Raw genomic sequence first — 20,164 nt, 5'->3', positions numbered from 1 at the left:
AAAGTCCCCAGGAAGAACAGCCAGTATTCTTAACCACTGAGACATTTTTTCAGGACCCCCCACCACGCCACATTTGTCATTTAAGTATTTGAAAAAGTTTTAGAGTGGGGCTGGAGAGATGGCTCAGCAATTAAGAGTCCTGACTGCTCTTCAGAGGTTTTGAGTTCAAGCCACCACATGATGGTGGCTCACGGAGGAGAGGAGGAGGAGGAAGAGGAGGGGGAGAATGAAAAGAAGAGGAAGAAGATGGAAGAGGAGGAGAAAACAAACTTATACTTTTGCTTTTGCTGGCTCAGCCTCCCGAGTTGCTGAAATTAAAGGCAATTACAAGCCTTTGTGATCAGGCTTGACATCTTGACATTTTTTATTTTCTTGTTGACATTGCTGGCGTGGGGCCTTAGACAAACAGTGTAATACTGGATACCAGCCCTATTCTTAACATTTTAAAATCTTAGAATTTAGAAGCTGGGGAGGTGGCTTAGTGGGTAATAGCACTTGCTATGCAGATATGAAGACCTCAGTTTCAACACTCAACACCTATATAAAAAGCTGGCCATTGAAGGGAGAGAGATGGCTCAGCAGATTAAAAAGGGCTTGCTGCTCTTGCAGTGGATAAGAATTCTGTCCTAAGCTGGGCAGTGGTGGCCCACGCCTTTAATCCCAGCACTTGGGAGGCAGAGGCAGGTGATTTCTGAGTTCGAGGCCAGCCTGGTCTACAGAGTGAGTTCCAAGACAGCCAACGCTTGCACAGAGAAACCCTGTCTTGAAAAAACAACAACAAGAAGAAACCAAAAACAACAACAAAAAAAGAATTCTGTCCTAATAGCCATGTCAACTTCCCTACAACTCCAGCTCCAGGGGATCCAATACCCTTCTGGCCTCCATGGACTCACATACACATTTACACACAAAGTAAAACCCTTTAATAAAAAGCCTGGCATGGCCACAAGTGCATGTAACCCCAGTGTTGTGGCTAACAGAGACATGAGTAGCATTGGGGCTTGCTGCCACTAAGTCTAGCTTCACATTCAGTAAGAGAACCTGTGTCACAAGTATAAAGTAATTGGAGTAGGACTCTTGGTCCTCTGGCCTCTACATGAATATTCCATGTATGCATATGCATACATGTGTATATATATATATATATATATATATATACACACATATATATATGTGTGTGTGTGTATGTATGTATGTATGTATATACGAATATATAAATTAGTCGTCTAATGAGCATAGGATAGCAAAATATAATTAAATTATTCAAAAGTCTACAGCTGCTAACTGGAATCAGAAAGCTAGTTTTGATATGTTCCTGTATCACTACCTTTGTTCTTTGTTCTTCCCAGGCATATCATGCTGCTGTCTTCCTGTACGAATGACTATCCCTTCTCCAGACTCAGTGAACAAAAGAAGAACCTGGTGATGTTCTAGCTAACACCATTCGTAGCACTTTCTCATCTGTACTACCTTCTGTCAAGGGCCGCTGTGCACACGCTTTCTAACACTTCCTCTCTTTACCTTTTCTCTTTCCAGAGACATTTATTTATTTATGTGTATGTGAATGGTTGCTTTTGCCTGCATGTCGGTATGTGTACTATGCATGTGCCTGATTTCCATGGAGGTTAGAAGAGGATGTCAAATCCCCTGAAACTGGACTTGCAGAAAGTTCTAAGCAGGCACGTAGGTCTGATTATTTGAACCTAGGTTCTTGGGAAAAGCAGTATCCAGATCCCTGTCCTAATCTTTTCAAGAGAGGGAACAGCTTTATGTAGGAATAAGTATGTATACAACAAACAGCAGATTTGTAATATTTCCCCCTTACCCTATTTTCTGTTTTGTTTTAATAGCTAATAGCACTAGGATGACTAGGATTCTGGGGTATCGTAGGAAATTTTAAAATTTCTGTTCACATTTTAGATTTTGTTTCTATTCTTTTGGATGTAGGTTTATTGCATAGGTTAGCCTTGAATCGTTGGTCTGAAGCAATCCTACTGCTTTGGTCTTCCGGTTAACCGGGTCTACAGGTACATGCCTTGGACAGTTTGTAAGTGAGGTGAGAGTAAGTGCCAGGCGAGAGCTAATAATAGACCAGAGAGCAGAGGCAGATGGAGCTCTGGATTTGAGGCCGGTTTACATAGCAATTTCCAGGCCAGCTAGAGAGCCAAAGCAAGACCTAGTCTTAAAAATAGCCATAGAGAGGAAGTTTTACTAAAAGTAGGTCAGTTTACGGGGTAGAAGCCATTGTGCCCTTATATTAGATGTCACTATTTTCTTTATAGCAGAATCTTAAAATGCAATTGTCTGCCATAAGGTGGGTCCGTGGGTAAAGATGCTTGTAACCCAACAAACTGACAGCTGGATTCAAACCCCTGAAAGCTATCCAAACAGAAGGAGAGAATCCACTTCCACAAGTTGTCCTTTGCCTTTCACCTGCACTGTAGCACATGGGACATCCACGGACACAAGAAAATAAAATTGTAAACTGGAGAGTGGCCTTCTACCAAAGAATGAGTTATAAACAGGCCTTGTAAAAGAAGAATACCTCATTGGTTTAAGAGAGCTATGGCACTGGAAGAATTTCCAAGACTACTTGGAGTTCTTTGGACAAAGTTAGCTATCTGAGTCTTTGTACAACTTTTCATTTGTGTGTTTGTTTTTGGTGCTTGCTTAGAAACAGGGTTTCACTGTTGATCAGGTTGGCCTCAAGCTCACCACCGATATTGTCTCAGCCTTTTGATAGAAAATGATTTTTTTTAAATCCTCTCTTTTCACCCCATCTCCAGAATTGAGTTTCCCTCACTGTTAAGTTTTCTGTGTGCAGGTATGTATGTGCCTCTCTGTGTGTCCGTGTGTGCATACAGAGGTCACAGGTCAATCTGAAGTGTCGTCTTTGCCTTCTGCTTTGTTTGAGACAAGATCTCTTTTTATTTACCACTGTATACACCAAGCTACCTGGCCCTTCAGCTTCCAGGGATGATTCTGTCTGTACCTCCGTCTCCTCATAGGAGGCACTGGTTTACAGACAGATGTACAGTTTTTACTTGCGTTCTGGGGATTCAGACTTAGGTCCTCAAGCTTGCCTAGCACATCCTTTTACCCACTAAGCTATCTCCCTAGCTCTGTTGTGATCTTTCTGGCTCAGCTTTCTAGTTGCTGGGATTATAGGTTTGAGCCACCATGCTAGGCTTACATAGCTTACTTTAAAAAAAAAAATTATTTTATGTATATGAGTTCATTTTCACTATCTTCAGACACACCAGAAGAGGGCATCAGATCCCATTACAGATGGCTCTGAGCCACCATGTGGTTGCTGGGAATTGAACTCGGGACCTCTGGAAGAGCAGCAGCCAGTGCTCTTAATCCCTGAGACATCTCTCCAACCCCAAATAGCTTTCTTGATTGCATTATCCTTAACATCAGGGATAATACTCAACGATGGCTTTTTCAACTGAAAGAGTACAGTCAGGGCCTTGTAGTCAAGGCAAGTCTAGGATACATAGAACTACATCTTGCCTCAAGAAAATTAATAAAATGATAGTCCTTGCATTCTTTGGGATCCTCTCATTTTTGGTTTCCTTGAGACATCATCTAACTATATAATGTCACCAGACTGACATTAAGCCCCTCCCTTTTTTTTTTTTTTTTTTTTTTTTTTTTTTTTTTTTTTTTTTGGTTTTTCGAGACAGGGTTTCTCTGTTTAGCCCTGGCTGTCCTGGAACTCACTCTGTAGACCAGGCTGGCCTTGAACTCAGAAATCCGCCTGCCTCTGCCTCCCAAGTGCTGGGATTAAAGGCGTGCGCCACCACTGCCCGGCTCAATTTTCCTTTTTATCTTCCTTTTTTCTTCTTTTAAACGCAGTCTATTGGGCTCACACCAGCAGTGGTTGGGCTTCTTATTTGTATTTTTTAAAAGACAGTGTCTTACTGTATATCTTCGGCTGGCTTTACGTCATTGTCCTCAGGCCTTCATCTCCCCAGTGTGAGAATTATAGACATGCCTATTTTCTGTAATGCCCAGATTGTTTGTTACTGGTTTTGTTGATGTTGTTTTGCATGTATATATGGATGTGTACCTTGTGCATTCATGATGCTCACGAAAAGCAAAAGGAACTATTTAATCCTTTGGAATTACAGAACTACAGATGGTTGGAGGCGCTGTGAATCGGACCATGATCCCTTGGAAGAAGATCCAGAGCTCTTAGCCAGTGAGTCATCGCCAAGCTCCCATGTTGTTATGATTGATTTGTTTGATTTTCTGGCAGCATCTTATATGTAGCCTAGGATGTTTGTAAATTTCAGATATTCCTGTTGTATCCTCTCAGTGATATTAATAATGGCTAGGTGTACACCAGCATACTCATTTTCCCCTTTATTTTTCTTTTTAAAAAATAATTAAAAATTTTTATTTTATAATTACATTATTTCCATCTTCCTGTTCTCCCCTTAAGCCCTCACATGCATCCTCCCCACCCCAGCTTTCTTGGCAATTCATGCATTTATTTCTTGGTTTCTAGTGTGTGTGTGTGTGTGTGTGTGTGTGTGTATTCCTGAATACAACCTGCTCATGTATGTTTTCAGGGTTGGCCATTTGATATTAGATAACCAATTAGTGTGCCCTTCCCTACTGAAGACTTATTCCCACTCGAGACATCTCCTAAGTTGCTTGCATTTCTTTGTATAGGGTTGGGGCCTTGGGAGATTTCCTCTGCTTGCCTGCCTGCCTGCATGTCTTCCTTCCTTCCTTCCTTCCTTCCTTCCTTCCTTCCTTCCTTCCTTCCTCCCTTTTCTTTCTTTTGACTTTATGTTTATGGGTGTTTTGCCTGCATGTATTACCTGTGTACCACATGTATACAATGTCTGCTAAGCCCTGAAGATCACCTTAGATCTCCTGAACTCTATTTGCAGACGGTTAGTGGCTGCCATGTGAGTGATGAGATTCTAAACTGGGTCCTGTAGACTAGCAAGTGGTTTTAACTGCTAAGCCAATTTTCTAGTCTTGAATCTATTTGCGTAATTTTACTGTAAAGATAAGATTTTTTTTTATGACCCCATTCCACACTCTTGGTACTAGGGATTGACTCCATGACCACATTCCCAGACCTATGTTCCTTTTTGTTTTTGAGACAGTCTTTCAGTAGCCCAGGCTGGCCTTCAGATTTAGATGAGGTTTTGCCCTGGTTAATCATTAGCACCACTTTGCAAGTGATTTCTTTTGTCTTAAATGCTAGAAATTAAACTTAAGGCCTTGCTCATACTAGATAAGTCCTCTACCACTGAGCTATATTTCCACCCCTCCCTGCCTCACGATTTTGTTTTACTCCTTCGATAATAAAACCCAAAAGAAACAGTTTAAGGAGGGGGCTTTTTATATTGCTATTTATGTATTTATTTTAAATGTGAGCATGCACATGCCATGGTGCAAATGTACGAGTCGGTTTTCTCTTTCACTATATGAGTTCCAAGCTTGCCAATGTAAGGATTTATTTGGCTTAGTTTCAGAAAATACAGTCCATTGTCATGGGGAAGAGTTAGTGCTTGCTCTGCTTCTGTGGTCACTTTGTGATGAGATATCTTTGGCAGAAAATTGAAGAGGCAGTAAGGCTCACTTATTAACTTCCAAGGTCTTCCTCCATAACCCACCTCTGCCAGCTAGGCTCAAAGATTCCATAGACATAGAGTCATAGACTCCCACCAAATCATGAGGGTTTTTTGTTTATAACACTGTCCCAGTAATTAAGTTTGGATGGTGTGCTATGTCAGTCTTTCCGTTTGACTTTCAGAATTCTGAGGAATTAACGTTTCCGTGACTATCTCAGAAGCAGACAAAGCAGCAGGTATCTCACTCCCATAGGTAAGTGATTATTGACCCTGGAGAGAATGTATTACTGGTATAGTGGTTCATGCCTGTAATGCCACCCCTTGAGGCTGAGCCAGGAGGATCCAGGCAGGACTGCATAGCAAGACTTCTCACCAAAAAATGGAAGAGAGAGAAAACTTATCTTTTTTTCTTTTGCTCGTTATGTGGTATTTTTTTTTTTTTTTGCACTCAGTAGCTTTTCTAAGACTGTGCTAGCCTCTCATTTGCAGAAAAGCTCACTACTTTCCAAGGATTCTGAATTTGTTAAATCCGCTGTTTTTTAAATTTGTTTTGTTTTCATTTAATTCATTAGTGTTTTAGTTCTAAGTTCACATTGAATTTCAGTGGGGAATGGTTGACAGTGTTCGTAATTTTGAATGGAATCATTAATGGTTTTTGCCTGTTACAAACTAAGGAGATCTCAAACATGTTATGACATTAAATATCATTTTACAACTGACACACAGTATCCCACTGTGTGATTATCGGGCATTAATTTTATATTTCTATTTAGATTCATCACAGTTAATATTCTCCCTTCTACTTCTTTTCTCCTGTGCTGGACATAGAATTCAAGACTGTTACAAGCTGCATCCCATTCCCAACTGCTCTTAATTGTATTTACATAAAGCAAGCTACAGTAATTATTTCTCCTAAACTTGGAGGAAGTACATAAGTCCGTCTAGATAATCTGAGAGGAGCCGTATTTCTACATTGATACCAGGATACTGTATTAAGATTTTTTTTTAAACAGTCACCAATCGTAAGCTGAATATAAGGGCTCCTATCTGTAATCCCAGCATTACAAATTTGGAAGGCTGAGGAAGGAATGAATATTGGTAGAAGATGGAAGCTATAGCATACTACGGCATCGGGTCCTGTGATCCCAAATGCAAAAACCAGAAAAGAGAAACATTGTTTTACTAGTTGTGAAAGCAGAACCTAATCTCCTTCAGTGTTTTTACTTTGTGTTTCCTTGCTTCCTAATTATATAAAACAGGTAAAAGTGTTTCTTGGCTCTTTATTTTGAGTTTTCCTCCATTTGATTTTTTAAAAATACTGTGTCTGAATGACTGAATGCAAGTGTTCACATGTGTGGAGATAGCAGAGGATATCTTTCAAGAGTTGATTTTCTCCTTCTGTCTCATTGACAGTTGCTCTTGTTTCTCCAGCTACAGTGTTTGTACTCCAAGCTTGCTAGGCCTCATTTTCACCTCTCTGCACTCGAGGCTAGTTTGCCTGGGCGCTTCAAGGCAAGTCTGTTAGGGGTGCTGGAGTTACAGGTGGCTCCCACCAAATCCATCTTCTCACATGGTTAACCCATTTACCTGCTTGCTGAGCCATCTCCCTGGCCTTTCTTTACCTCCTTTGCAGTATGTGGTCTCAAGTAGAAGGCAACCAGAGTTCATATCCTGAGATGAAATGGCTGGTGTACTTTTGTGAGTTTGACTTGTATTGGGGTTTAATGGATGGAAGAGATCACTTTGGCAGATAGTTTCAATTTGCTTTCTTTGGTTGTTTGCTGAGACGGTGTCATGGCCTAGGGTGTCTTGGATCTCAGTCGGATATTCCCGGCTGGGCAGGTCACAAAATCAGCAGTTCTTTTACTTTAGAATTAAGGCTCGAACCACTAACTAGGCTTGGCCCTATTGGCTTTTATTATCTCATGTTTCAGATATTTTGTCTGGCCTGTCCTACAAATATTTATGTAGCTTAAGCATTCTTTTCTTTGGGACACTTAGTATTTTTGTTTGTTTTTCTTTGACACAATGTTTTGTGATATAGTTAAGTGCAGCCTCAAATTCAGAATCCTTCTGCTTTATCATAACCTCCAGGGACTAGGATTACAGACATGTGTCACCAATATCCCCAATTTGTATTTACTTTTCATGAGATGAATATTAGTATTATTTCCCATAGTTTATAGTACACTTATTAGATTTTTTTGTTTTTAAATATTTTTAGTCATCTTTTTATCAACAGAACCTCAGTGTATACTAGGCAAACACGCTACCAACGTAGGTGTATATCCAGACATTACAATTTTTTTTTTTATCATAACTTGTCTTCTGTGGACACTGGGCTTGTACAGACTACCAAAGTAAGTAGCAGTCTACCAGTGAGCTATGTAATTTCCTTCTCTATTTTTTTTTGACATTTTATTTTTAGATCTCACTGAGTTGCCCAGGCAATGTTTAAACTCACTGCTCTATAGCTCATGCAGGCTTGAACTTGTGATCCTCCTGACTTGGACTCAGTTCCACACGCCAATGCTTGCAATTATAAATGTGTGCCGTGATTTGTGACTTATTTCTTGTATACTGTGTGTGTGTGTGTGTGTGTGTGTGTGTGTAATATAATATGCATATATATATATATATATATATATATATATATATATATATATATATGGTTTGCCTACATATGTATGTGTGTTTACCTCTTGTATGCCTGGTACCTATGAAGATCTGACCTTGAAACCAGAACTACAGACAGTTGTGAGCCACCATGGGGTGCTGGGGATCACCTACGCTTGCCATTCCCCACTGAGCCGTCTCTACATCCCACTGTAGTTAGTGTGTCGATGCCAGCACATTCAGGCCTGGGGACTGTGCTAAGAGGATTTGTGAAGATCTCTTAGAACTGAGTTTCCAGTGTTCGCTTCTATCATGATATAAAAGAAAGTCCCTCTTTTTTAGTATCGATCAGCTTTGCTAACACTGGCTTCATGTTCTTATAGGGATTTTTAAGTTTTCATATTGCCAGTAGTTTAGGTTTCATGTGCCGGATGGGTACGGTTGTTGTAGCATATAAACAAATATAGGCAATGCATAGACATGAGTGCATTTGTGTTCCCAGGAAACAATTTGCTAAAAAGTGAGTGTTTCCAGTACCTGCTTTATTACATTTTGCTCTTTTCTGTATTTATCTTTCAAGTGTTCGTACATCTGATTGACTGCTATAATCGTTTTATGAGGTTCATTTATTTTCTCTGTATGGGTGCTTTGCCTGCGTGTATGTAAGTGCATTCCATATTGACAGATGTTAGAAGATGGCTGTGTTAGATACCTAGAACTGTGGTTACAGAACCTGGGTCATCTCTAAGAACAGGATGCTGAGCCATCTCTCCAATCCCTCCTTTATAAATTGCTGGACTTTTTTTTTCTTTAATTGTTGCTTGTTTTCTTTTCTGAGGCGCTGGCTCTGTAGCCCAGGCCTAGAACTCACTACTTAGCTCAGTTTGACTTCAAACCTTCAGTGATTCTCATGACTCCACCAGAATTACAGGCGCTACCATGCTCAACTGGGATGGTTTTATCTATTCAGTTGGTGCACTCCAGTTTTTTGCTGATGACCTGTTTCCATAACAGGTTTTTGTTTTGTTTCTTCAAAGAACAAATATATTAGCTAACCTGACTGCTTCCTCTTTCATTAGCTCCCATGCTGGGCTGTGAAAGTGATTTGTTACATTAGTATAATTCCAAGTAGCTGCCTTCCTTTTGTCCTAGCTTACAAAGATAAAAACACTGAACAAAGGGGACGAAAGGAGCTTGTCTAACTTATATGTCACAGAGTGAAGGCAGGGCAGGAACCTGGAGCGAGGAAATGAAGAGAGGACGAACCCCTACTAACTGGCTTGTTCCCCTGCATTGCTCAGCTATCTTTGTCATACAGCCCAGGCCCTCCTGCCAAGAAGTGGCCCAAAAACCAGGTCAATATAATGGAGACAATTCTTCAATTAAGGTTCCGCCTTCCCAGGTATGATAAAAACAAAATTAGCTGTCACACTATTTGAAGAGGGTATTCTTCCCGAGCCATATTTCACTGGAGGAATAAGCTTAAGTTTCTGAAGCTTGTCTCTAGTGTAGTGTCATGACTGCTTCAGCTTCTATCAGCTTCTCTGTGCATGTTACCTTGCTTCTGGTGGATGCAGGTGTCCTCATAATGTAGCCTTTACCTCCTAGTGACTTACATCTTTTTTTTACTCCTCCCTTGAGCTTTTTGTGATCTGTGGGCATGGCCTTCTTGCTACCTGCATCTTTCTCTATATAGACTGCGCTGCAGCTCTCATTGCTCTCCGGCATCGTTAGTTGTTAAATCTCATTCCTCTTGGGGTGTTAGATTCCTGAGAACGTTGGTATGTCAGATCCTATTTGGCAGGTTCTAGGACATTTTCTATTATTGCTCGTTAATGTGAATGGATTTTCTCTTTATGGATAAATCAATTGCTTCAGCCCAAAACAATCAAGCTAATGTAAATATAATCAGTTTTGTTTAATTACTTTAAAACACTAAAGGCAACCCACCTTGGAGTAGTATTGTTCTGACTATCTTTGAACCGTGACCATCACACAGATAATTCTGAAACCCCATTCTCTTAGATTATCTTGCTTTCTCCCTGCTGCTAACAGACTTCCTCATGCTGTTTACCTGCTGTCGATGAACGGATTCTGCTTATTCATAGATCTTGAGTCATTCCTTTGCACATTGTTTCACGACTTGATTTTACCTCTTTCGATTTTTTCCATGGACTTTATTGTTTTCTTTTATATTGCCATTTATCCCATTAGCCAATTTTTGTTTCTTTGTTTTGTTGTTGTTTATTTGTTCTTTTTTCTACTTTAGTTTTAAGCATAGCATCCTGTAGCTGGCTTCAAAGTTGCTATGGTAGCTGAGGCTAGTCTTCCATTTCTAATCATGATATCTCTGCCCTCAAATATGAGATTGCAAGTATACACCACCGAACCTAATTTGTATTTATTTATTTAATAGGTGCTGGGGATTGGACCTACAGTCTCACACACAGTAGACAAGTGTTCTACCAGTGAGCTATATTCTAAGTCCTTGTTTTTTGAAATTTTAAGTTTTATACAATTTTGCCCCTTTGTCCTTGTTTGAGGAAAACTTTTGTGGCATGACAAGTCTTAGGCTCTTGACCAGTTTATGGATACGTGTCCTTGAATCTGACCCTTTTCTTTTGGTGGTGGTGATTGTCAGGGGAGTACGGGAATCTGATCCTGGCTTGGGAGGATGTATAGTTAGACCCAAGAATACTTGTTTGATAGTTTTTCAAGTTTCCTTAGATACTGGACATGGGGAGAGCACAGATTGTTTTTTGAATTTTAAATATATTTAAATCTGATTGGTTAGAATGATTTAAAACTCCATGTTGCAACTCCAACTTGCAAGTCTCTCAGAGATTTACTTTCCAGTGAGCAAAAGTTGCTGTTTGTTTTGTTTGGAATATAATTTTGTTTCCTTGGCTAGTGTTACATTCATCTATAGCCCTACATAGCCTTGGTCTCCTGAGTGCTGGGATGCTGCTCTCATAGACATGTGCTACCTACCATGTGTTACAAGGGAAGACAGTGCAGAGCTTCCTCCGTTTTGTATTCTTGCTGAGGCCATTTTGTGTTTAACTAGAATTTCATCTCCACAGTACAGAATCCTATGGAAATTTCTTGGAACCCAAGGTCAGAATGTCCTAGCTAACTTATCTTAACTTCTGGTAAATTGCCGTTTTGTGCCAGCGCCCCTCCAGTTAACAGCTTATCTCAGTTTCTCTTAAACTGCCAGAAAATGCAGAACACCCTCCAGGTAACTGCTTATCTTAGTGACAGTTAGGTTAAAGTGCTTGCTTCCTGTGATTTCCCCCCACCCCACCCCAACTGCCAACTAAAATGCCAGGATATAGTTTTTTGCCATCAAAAACCTTGTGCTGTTGACACTCACTGTTCCTGGGTGCCCAAATACTTGGGTATAGATCTAGCCAGTCAAAATGCAGGCTTTCAGTTGACTATAAACTCTCTCAGTAGTCATCTCTGGGCTACCGATAGCCTATGCTCTCCCAGTTTTCTTACTCGGTTCCTGTTCCATCTCCCCTAGCAAAATCTCAAGTGTTTTTTTTTTTTTTTTTCTTTAAATGTTATTCAGAAATATCAGAAAATGAGCCATACTTTTCCACTGAGGACTGTAGCTCAACCTGAAGAATGCTTGCCTAGTATCTGTGAAGACTTCCAAACAATCCACCACTGTTGGGGTTAGGAGTGGCAAAAAGCAAGAGCGGAATGTTTTGGAGGGCCTCTGTTTTGCTTTGCTTTCCCTCTTCCCTTTTTTCTTTCCTTTTCATCTTGTTTTCTATTCCTCTTTTTAAGGCCCCTCTGCATGTCCCTGTCTGTCCTCAGACTTACTCCCTAACTCCTGCTGGCCTCCACCTCTCAATCATTCTCTGACCCTGCTTTCTGGGAGCTGGGATCATAGATGTATGCCACCATGCAAACCTGTATGGCTATGGCTTACCAAAGTGTCCGGAAAAAAAAAAAAGAGGATTATTTTTATATTCAGTTCTTTAACCATGTTCCCACTGGGAACCTGTTCAGCTTTGTTTTGTTTTGCTTTGTTTTATTGGAGTTTGAGTCTTACTCTATGACTCAGGCTGATCTGAAACTCAGGGTAATCCAGCTGCTTCGTTCTCCTGAGTGTGGGGAGTACAGACATGAGCCACTATGAGCTCTGTTATTCTTGTGATGAATTTCTATAACAACCTCAATAATATAATGTAAAATATATATATGGTCTTGGCACTCCTGCCATAGGAAGGTAATGGTGACTGAGATAACATGTAGTTCCAGGCGTAAGGGGAGCTGGATATTGTAGCATCACTTGGGAATGGTAGTTTGCACTAGAGATACTCTAGGAAATGGATGAGCAGAATGTTGACGCTATCGCCTGTGCCATTCATAGCGAGCTAGCGAGCTAGCTTGTCCCTGTGCTTAGTGTTTGTGCTTTGTGTCTTCTGTTAGGTACCAGCTTTGGGTTTTTTCTAGTACATATATTTGGATAACTTTTGTATCGCTTCAACTTTCGCTTTAGTTTTGCTTGCTTATGCTTCCTATTACTTTCAGCCATCCTAGCCTCATCTTTGTGTGGCGTGCTGGCTTTCCACGTACATTTCTCCTTTACCTCCTTTTACTGATTCCTATGAATAACCCAATTCCAATAACTGAGAACTCATTGCTAACCTGTCCTGTTCCAGGTTAGGGAGAACAGTTTATATACATCTTGGTGTTACGCTTTTTGGTTAAGATGATGCTGCCACTGCTTTTACTCTGCTTATTTCTTATGGTTTCTAATGTACAGTTAACAACTGACTTCTTCCATCCTCTGTTTCAGGGGTTTCAGTTGCAAATGCCTGCAAGATCCAGATGGGGTACATTTGTGAGATGTTCCTGGTATTCTCTCTCTTTCTCGTGAAAAGCTGTGTTTTGTGGTATTTGTCCTTTGTTCTTAAATTTATCATAGAGATTACCGGGTGCCAAGAAACGAGTGGTGAATCTAAGAGGATAGGAGAGTATTTGAGACCCTGACCAATTTAATGTGCAAAATGCATCTAAAGAGAAAGAAAGGCTAGTACTTGGCTGCTGCTAATGGTCTGGAAAGGTGGACCCAGGATTGCCAGGACTTCTGGTCGCTGCAAGGGAAACTCGAATAGCTTCAAAGTGTTTGCTTTTCATGCCTCAGGATAATGCAAGAATATGTCCATAAATGTTTTAGTAATCTTACAGTCTCTGTCTATTTGTAGTTGTGTTATTGTGATGTCAACTGTATTCTTATACTGTTAACCAAAGGTGTGTGGAACACTTCCTGTTCCACTCAGGTGAGCCCTGGCAGTTTCTTTGGGCAGAGGTTAGAACTGGACCACAAATTGGATACATCTGTGTAAGTTAGGATGAGATAATCAAGGAAAAAAAAATGGATTTTTATACATAAAGAATTACAGAGAACAAGGCGGTGGTGGCGCACGCCTTCACTCCCAGCACTTAGGAGGCAGAGGCAGGCGGATTTCTGAGTTTGAGGCCAGCCTGGTCTACAGAGTGAGTTCCAGGACAGCCATGGGTTTTAAAGAGAAACCCTGTCTTGAAACACCAAAAAAAAAAAAAGAAAAAAAAAAAAAAAGAAAAGAAAGAAAGGAAGGAAGGAAAAGAGAGAAAAAGAAAAACAGAACAGTATAGCAAAGAAGAAATACTGTTTTGTTTGTTTGGGGTGGGGTGCTTGTAAGCTCAGCTAGCTGGGATTATAAGCATTTGCCCCCATGCCTGACAAAATCTTTGTTTTTGTTTTTGTTTTTGTTTTTGTTTTTATGTTCTTCTGAAATATCAGTCAGTAGGGCTAAATTTTGAGAGAGAAATTTTTCTTTTACTTTTTAAAAAAAGATTTATTTTATTTATATGACTATACTATAGCTGTCTTCAGACACACCAGCAAAGGGCATCAGATCCGTTTACAAATGGCCATGAGCCACCATGTGGTTGCTGGGAATTGAACTCAGGACCTGGAAGAACAGTCAGTGCTCTTAACCTCTGACACATCTCTCTAGCCCGAGAGGAATTTTTCAATTAGTAGAGTATTTGGCCACTATATTTTTCCTTGGGTCAATCTTACACAATAAGGGATAAGGGGTAAGCAAGAAAAGATACCTCTTATAGGCTGGTTCCACTGAGTCCAAGCCATAGCTGGGCCATTTTAAAAGGACATTTAGACTTTACCACTTGTATGCTAAGCTGTTTTACTTTTTATGTTTACTTACCCAGCTACTTAGGGCTTTTAACTTTTTCTTTGGCCTGTGTGTGTGTGTGTGTGTGTGTGTGTGTGTGTGTGTGTGTGTGTGTGTGTGTGATGCATGTATGTATTTCCTTTCCTGTGTTTATTGATTACCAGTTATCTTTCTCAGATACATACCAACTTATATATTGAAGCAGAGTCTCTCAATGAGGAATCTCTGTTTCCAGCTTTTAAGCACCAGGATTACAAGTGGGCTGTCATGCCCGCTCTCACTGACATTCAGCTTGTGCTGCGGATCCTAACCTGGGTTCTTAAATTTTACCAGTAAATACTTAGCACACTGAGCCATCTATTCAGCCTCAAGTTGCCATCGCTCTCCATTTATTTAGTGGAAGAGAGAAAAGGATAGAGACGATGCAGTGTGAGACAAGAAAGTGGACTCGGGAGAATGCTTGTTCTGTGTGCATGGATGGAAGGGCTGCAGCAGGCTCATGGTGAGCAGAGGACATCTAGGTCTGTTCTCTCTCCCATCTATGTCCTTTTGAACTCTAGTTGTCAGCATTATGGCTGATGCATTTACCTGCTGAGCCATGTTACTGGGACCCAATTTTGTTGTTTTTTCGGGGGGGGGGGTGTTTTTCGCTTCCTCTCGTGCTGGGAATGAAATTCAGGACCAAATGCTAAATGTGTGCTAGGCAAAAACATTCTACTATTGACTGACCTACATGCATTTGAGGACTATCGGGAACTGAACATTCTAGGTAAGTGCTCTATCTTGGAGCCATGCTCTTTTAAGTTTCCCTTGGTGGCTTTTATGCTCCTGCCTCAGCCATTTGAGTAGCTGGAATTATGGGCCTACACTATCAGTCCACTTGCCAGTCCTTTTTGTTGAGACAGGCTCAGGCTGTCGTAGAACACAATCCTGATGTCTCTATATTCAAAAGGATAGGATTATAGGTTTGCCAAGGCTGGATCAATTCAAGTAATTTTAAATGCGTGCTGTTTTAGAAGAGTTTAATTAGAAGTTGATCATCAGTTGTCTCACAGATAGTAAAGGATAGAGAAGTTTGAGAAGTTCATCAATTTTTTACCCTCCTTCAAAAATCTTTCTCCTTTATAACTAAGTCCATTGTATGTAGCCAGTGATTTCAGGTGGTGTCTCTGGTAGACTTCTAAGTTACCACCGTGTTGAAGTCCTGAGGCAGTGATCCTAAACTGTTTTAACTACATTTTGCCCTGAGCTTTTCACATTACTTGGTGTCTAATTTTTCTTTATTATACATCCAAGTCCTGATTTGTCTTTGTAATTAACTCTGATAGGGTATTTCTCTGGCTGCATCCCTCTGAATGTCAGTAGTTGATTGTCTGGCCGTTATGTGGCAGCTAAAGATGTTCCAGTGGCTGGCAGCAGAGAGACATAACTGTGTGATCCCTGTCCACTTAGTGAATGCTATGCCAGTAAAGCTGGATTCTTGAAATCCAGGGTGAGCCTGGTGAATCAAAGTTAGTAAGCTTGTTAAGTATTCAAACTCAGAGAAGTGGGAAAAGGCCAGGGACAGTACACAATGTCAAGGCTTCCTGAGAGCTGAGGTTAAATGTATGTAGAATGTCTACATAGATGGGCCCCTGGCTTTTTAAACTATATGTCACAAAGGATTACTCACAAGAATTGGTTTATCAAAGCTTGAGTTTTCTTGTTAAAAATTTCAACTGGTTTACTTATTTCATATCTTTGAGAATTCTATGAGAAGTTATGTGTTTCTATGAGGTAAAACTCAGTTACAAACATTCTTGCCCCTTTTTCTTGTTTGTAAAGTCCTCGTATGAGATATATTTATTGGCTGTGTTGAAGTCCTTTATCCTTAGTCAGCTGTAGAGGCTGATGAGAGCCCAGAGTGAGTCTTCTTTGCTTTCTTGTGCCCCTTGATTTTTCCTTTCTGTCCTGTCTCAACCACAAATGTTTTACAGTATCAGCTAAGGATTTACTGTTGGATAAGAATCTTTAGATCTTAGCCAGCACTCAGGTTCTAGCTTCTCTTTCTTTCTACCTTATCCTAATGGTTTTGCCTAGTTTTGGCTTCTAAGCAATTTGACTTATACCCTTTACTTTAAGAAAACTTTCCTACTTGGCTTTTGTTTCCTGAAGACGAAAAAACAAAACCCAAAAACTCTTCATTTACCTCCCTGACTTCTGCTTAGAGAAACATCACTTCAAGTTAGATGAGATGCCCATTCTGCGTTTTCTTTTGAGTTTGTGCTGAAAGAAATGCCTTCTGTGGCTTGTTACTGAGTAGGACATTTTTAAAATAAGTTGTTGGTTTGTTTGTTTGCTCCGTTTGTTTTTAAAAAGATGGACATAGTGGTGCAGGCCTTTAATCCCAGCACTCAGGAGGCAGAGAGAGGCGGTATCTGAGTTTGAGGCCAGCCTGGGCTTCAGTAGAGAGACCTTGTTTCCCAAAAAGAACGGGCAGCGGGTGAGGGAGGGAAGAGGGCACGCACGCGCGTGTGTGTGTGTGTGTGTGTGTGTGTGTGTGTGTGGTGTGTGATGCGTAACCTAAACCTCCATGCGATGGTGCTAATTTTATATATAGAATCTCCAACTTAGTCACCTACCTCAAAATTCATTAAAAGTGTATTGACTTTCCAAAACATTTGACATTTGGGGAAATTACATAGAAGAGGTAAGTGACCACAGCTCATAAACTCTAGCAGAATATTATTTGGCTCAGGGAGTGGGGAGTGGTAAGTTGTTGCTGGATGTGGAGTGTCAGCCAGGTTTACAAATTGAAAAACATTCTGTAGAATGGTTGTACAACAAATATTTTGGGGTTTTGGTTTACCTTTGTTTTTTTCAAGACAGGGTTTCTTTATGTATTTTTAGGGGCTCTCCTAGAAGCTCTATAGACCAGACCAGCCTTGAACACACAGAGATCCACATGCCTTTGTCTTGCTCCACCACCAGCTAGCTACATAGATACATTTTAATACTACTGTATTCATAAAATGGTTAGAAGAGTGAAAATGTAAACTGAGTTCTAGGGTAGAGGCCTGACTACTACGGTCCTACCTTCTCAAAGGATGCCATTCTCCCAACCCACCTCTACCCCACTACCTCTCCCCCCCAAAAATAGCATGAAAAGGAATTTAATAAAACTGGACATTCAAGGAAGTAAAAATTGAGGTTTTATTGAAATTTCTGCCTATATTTAAATTATGACATCAAAAGAATGGGTGTCAAGTAATCAGTTTTGACTAAACTTCTTAGACAACACTTAAATTCCTAAAGCCAAGAAGCTGCCTCATCTTTTTAAAATTAGCTTTGTCTAATTGACATATAAAATATTGGGTTTATTATGTGATTTTTTTTCACGCATGTATTGGTTTTGCTTTTGATCAGTCATTTCATCTTTAAATAAATTAGGAAGAATCCAGTAGGAGAAAATGGATGTATTTAACGTTTGGCCAGAGCAGGGAAAAAAAGGTTCCTACTTTTTCTCCCCTATTATGTATTAATGATACAATTTTACAGAATAAAAAACAAAGGCTGAGAATAATAGTTCACTTGGTAGAGCCCTGGGTCTGTCCCTCAGCATTGCAATTTCAGGGTTTGTAATAGCAGCACTCAATCAGGCGGAGGAGGTCCAGATTACCTTACCGAAGGAAGCCAACTGTTAATGTCTGAGACCCCTTCCCCCCATAAAAAGAAAGGATAAAACAAAGATTATAAAATTCATATATGTTGACTGAAATTTTTTCACTGCTGTGAGATCCTTTCCAGTGGTCTAGTACAGGTATCTCAGCATGAGATTCATAATGAAATTTAAATTCTTTGGGCTTGATAGTTTCATAGTCTTAAGGAAAGAAGAATGTCTCTAGATGCCTTCATTCCTACCAGGCCTTTGGATAATATGGGGTCCTGCTGATCTTAATCTTTGTCCTGGTTCTGCTGGCGGGTTCTAAAGGCCTTATCAGTCCTTGGATTGCAGTCACATGTTTGGAGGGACTGCTGATTCATTGAGTTGCTGCTGCGTACGTGATGTCTTGAGGTGATCTGGCTTCTAGATCCTAGGATAAAATACCTGAGGCAGACTTTCTGGCACCACTCTGGGGTCTGGCCCAGTGGAATGTAAAGGTGACAATGAAATTCCTTAGGTTTATCTTGGTGCCTTCCGTCCTGAAGATAAGATAGCTTAGGCATCTCTCAGCTTTTAGATACCTAAACCTTGAATCATTCTGATCCAAAAGAAATAAACAGAAACTAAAGGCAGATGTTCCAGGTTTTTGTCCTTGTTTTAGTGACCTTGTAGGCCCAGGTAAAAAGAGCCATAGCATTTTAGCTATTTTTTTTCCCTGCTCCTGTTTGGGAAGTCACTAAATTTAATTAACCTATTCTTTTTTCTTTTTTTTTCTTTTTGGCTTTTCGAGACAGGGTTTATTTGTGTAGCCCTGGCTGTCCTGGAACTCACTCTGTAGACCAGGCTGGCCTTGAACTCAGAAATCCACCTACCTCTCCCTCCCAAGTGCTGCAAAAAGAAATTCTAAGTGATTGTTATTTTTTAAAAAAGTATGGTCTTTAATTAGAGTATATATTTTTAGAAGTTATGCATTAGTAACATGTAGACAAGCAGACGTACACACTCAAATAAAAATAAAATTTTTGTAAGAAAGGTATGACTATCTTCTCAGTCTTCCGATTTTTTAGACAGAATCTAATCTCTCACCAGCTGAGGGCCGAACCCAGGGCCTTGCGCTTGTCAGGCAAGCACTCTACCACTGAACGCACTCTACACTGAACTCTACCACAGGGTCTAATCTTAATGTACACCTTCTTTACTTCCATTTAAAATATAGACAAGGACGATCTCGATTCTTAGCTTTGTACAATTTTTAAAATTTCTTCTACATTGCTATTCTAAGAAGTACTTTCATTGTTTCAAGTTAGGTTTCTCCTATGTATTCCTAATTGATCTGAAACTAACTAACCTGTCCTAAAACTCATGGCAAATCTCCTGTTCTATTCGTCTGAGTCCTCAGGAGCTCTGGAAGAGCAGCCAGTGCTCTTAACCACAGAGCCATCTCTCCAGCCCCTTGTTTCTATTTTTTGGAATAGAGTCTTGCTGAATAACCTACACTGGCATTGAAGTCAGTACATGGCCCATATTATTCTCAAAATTGCAGTGACCTATGTTCTCAGCCTTCCTAAGTGATGGGATTATACATAAATGTCCATCATTCCTAGCTTTGAAACATTTTTAGGATCCTATTGGCAGGAAAATTCACAGACTGTAACCTAAGCACTTGTGAAAATCTTTGATTTGTTTAAATATGATTCTCTTAAGATAGAGTGTTTCTAAAACAGCAGGTTGATAACAATGGTAACTTTTTTGTGGTGTATTAGTGACCTATGGTCGGAGGATTTTTATAGCCTTTTGAAAGTAAGTTCTAATATAGCTTATTCTGATTGGGCAATTGTTATTAGTTGTGCTCAGAAGTATTACTCTCAAATATCCTGGAATAAAAGACAGTCTTATTCTTGTTAGTCATGTTAAAGTAATAAATAATAGTCCATTGTAACATTTAGGGATATTAGTAAAATGAGACTGGAAAAGTCTATAATGTGCTGTTATGGTTTGCTGCAGTACCTGTCTAGTAAGAACCTGAATATGTCTCACAAAGGCAAGCAGATTCAACAAAACCTCATGAGGACGTGGGGCAACAACCCTAGGGGGTACAGACTCTGGGA

The 20,164-nt window shown here is 40.1% G+C and overlaps 1 long non-coding RNA gene across 16 annotated transcripts in view; it reads left to right on the top strand.

Moving 5' to 3' along the window:
• Nucleotides 1–20,164, top strand: part of LOC117693962 (uncharacterized) — a 72,345-nt gene that overhangs the window by 18,463 nt on the left and 33,718 nt on the right. For 13 of the 16 annotated variants that reach the window (XR_013105853.1, XR_013105848.1, XR_013105852.1 and 10 more), the window contains 2 exons: nt 1,350–4,207; nt 5,783–5,853. This is a non-coding gene — a long non-coding RNA (uncharacterized LOC117693962). The remainder of the gene's footprint in view (nt 1–1,349; nt 4,208–5,782; nt 5,854–20,164) is intronic. The other 3 variants (XR_013105854.1, XR_004604523.2, XR_013105849.1) reach the window with 2 other exon arrangements.

The sequence above is a fragment of the Arvicanthis niloticus genome, chromosome X (genome assembly GCF_011762505.2).
Source record: "Arvicanthis niloticus isolate mArvNil1 chromosome X, mArvNil1.pat.X, whole genome shotgun sequence".
Classification (NCBI taxonomy): domain Eukaryota; kingdom Metazoa; phylum Chordata; class Mammalia; order Rodentia; family Muridae; genus Arvicanthis; species Arvicanthis niloticus.
The sequence above is the reverse complement of the archived record's forward strand: the minus strand, read 5'-3'. Positions and strand labels throughout refer to the sequence as shown.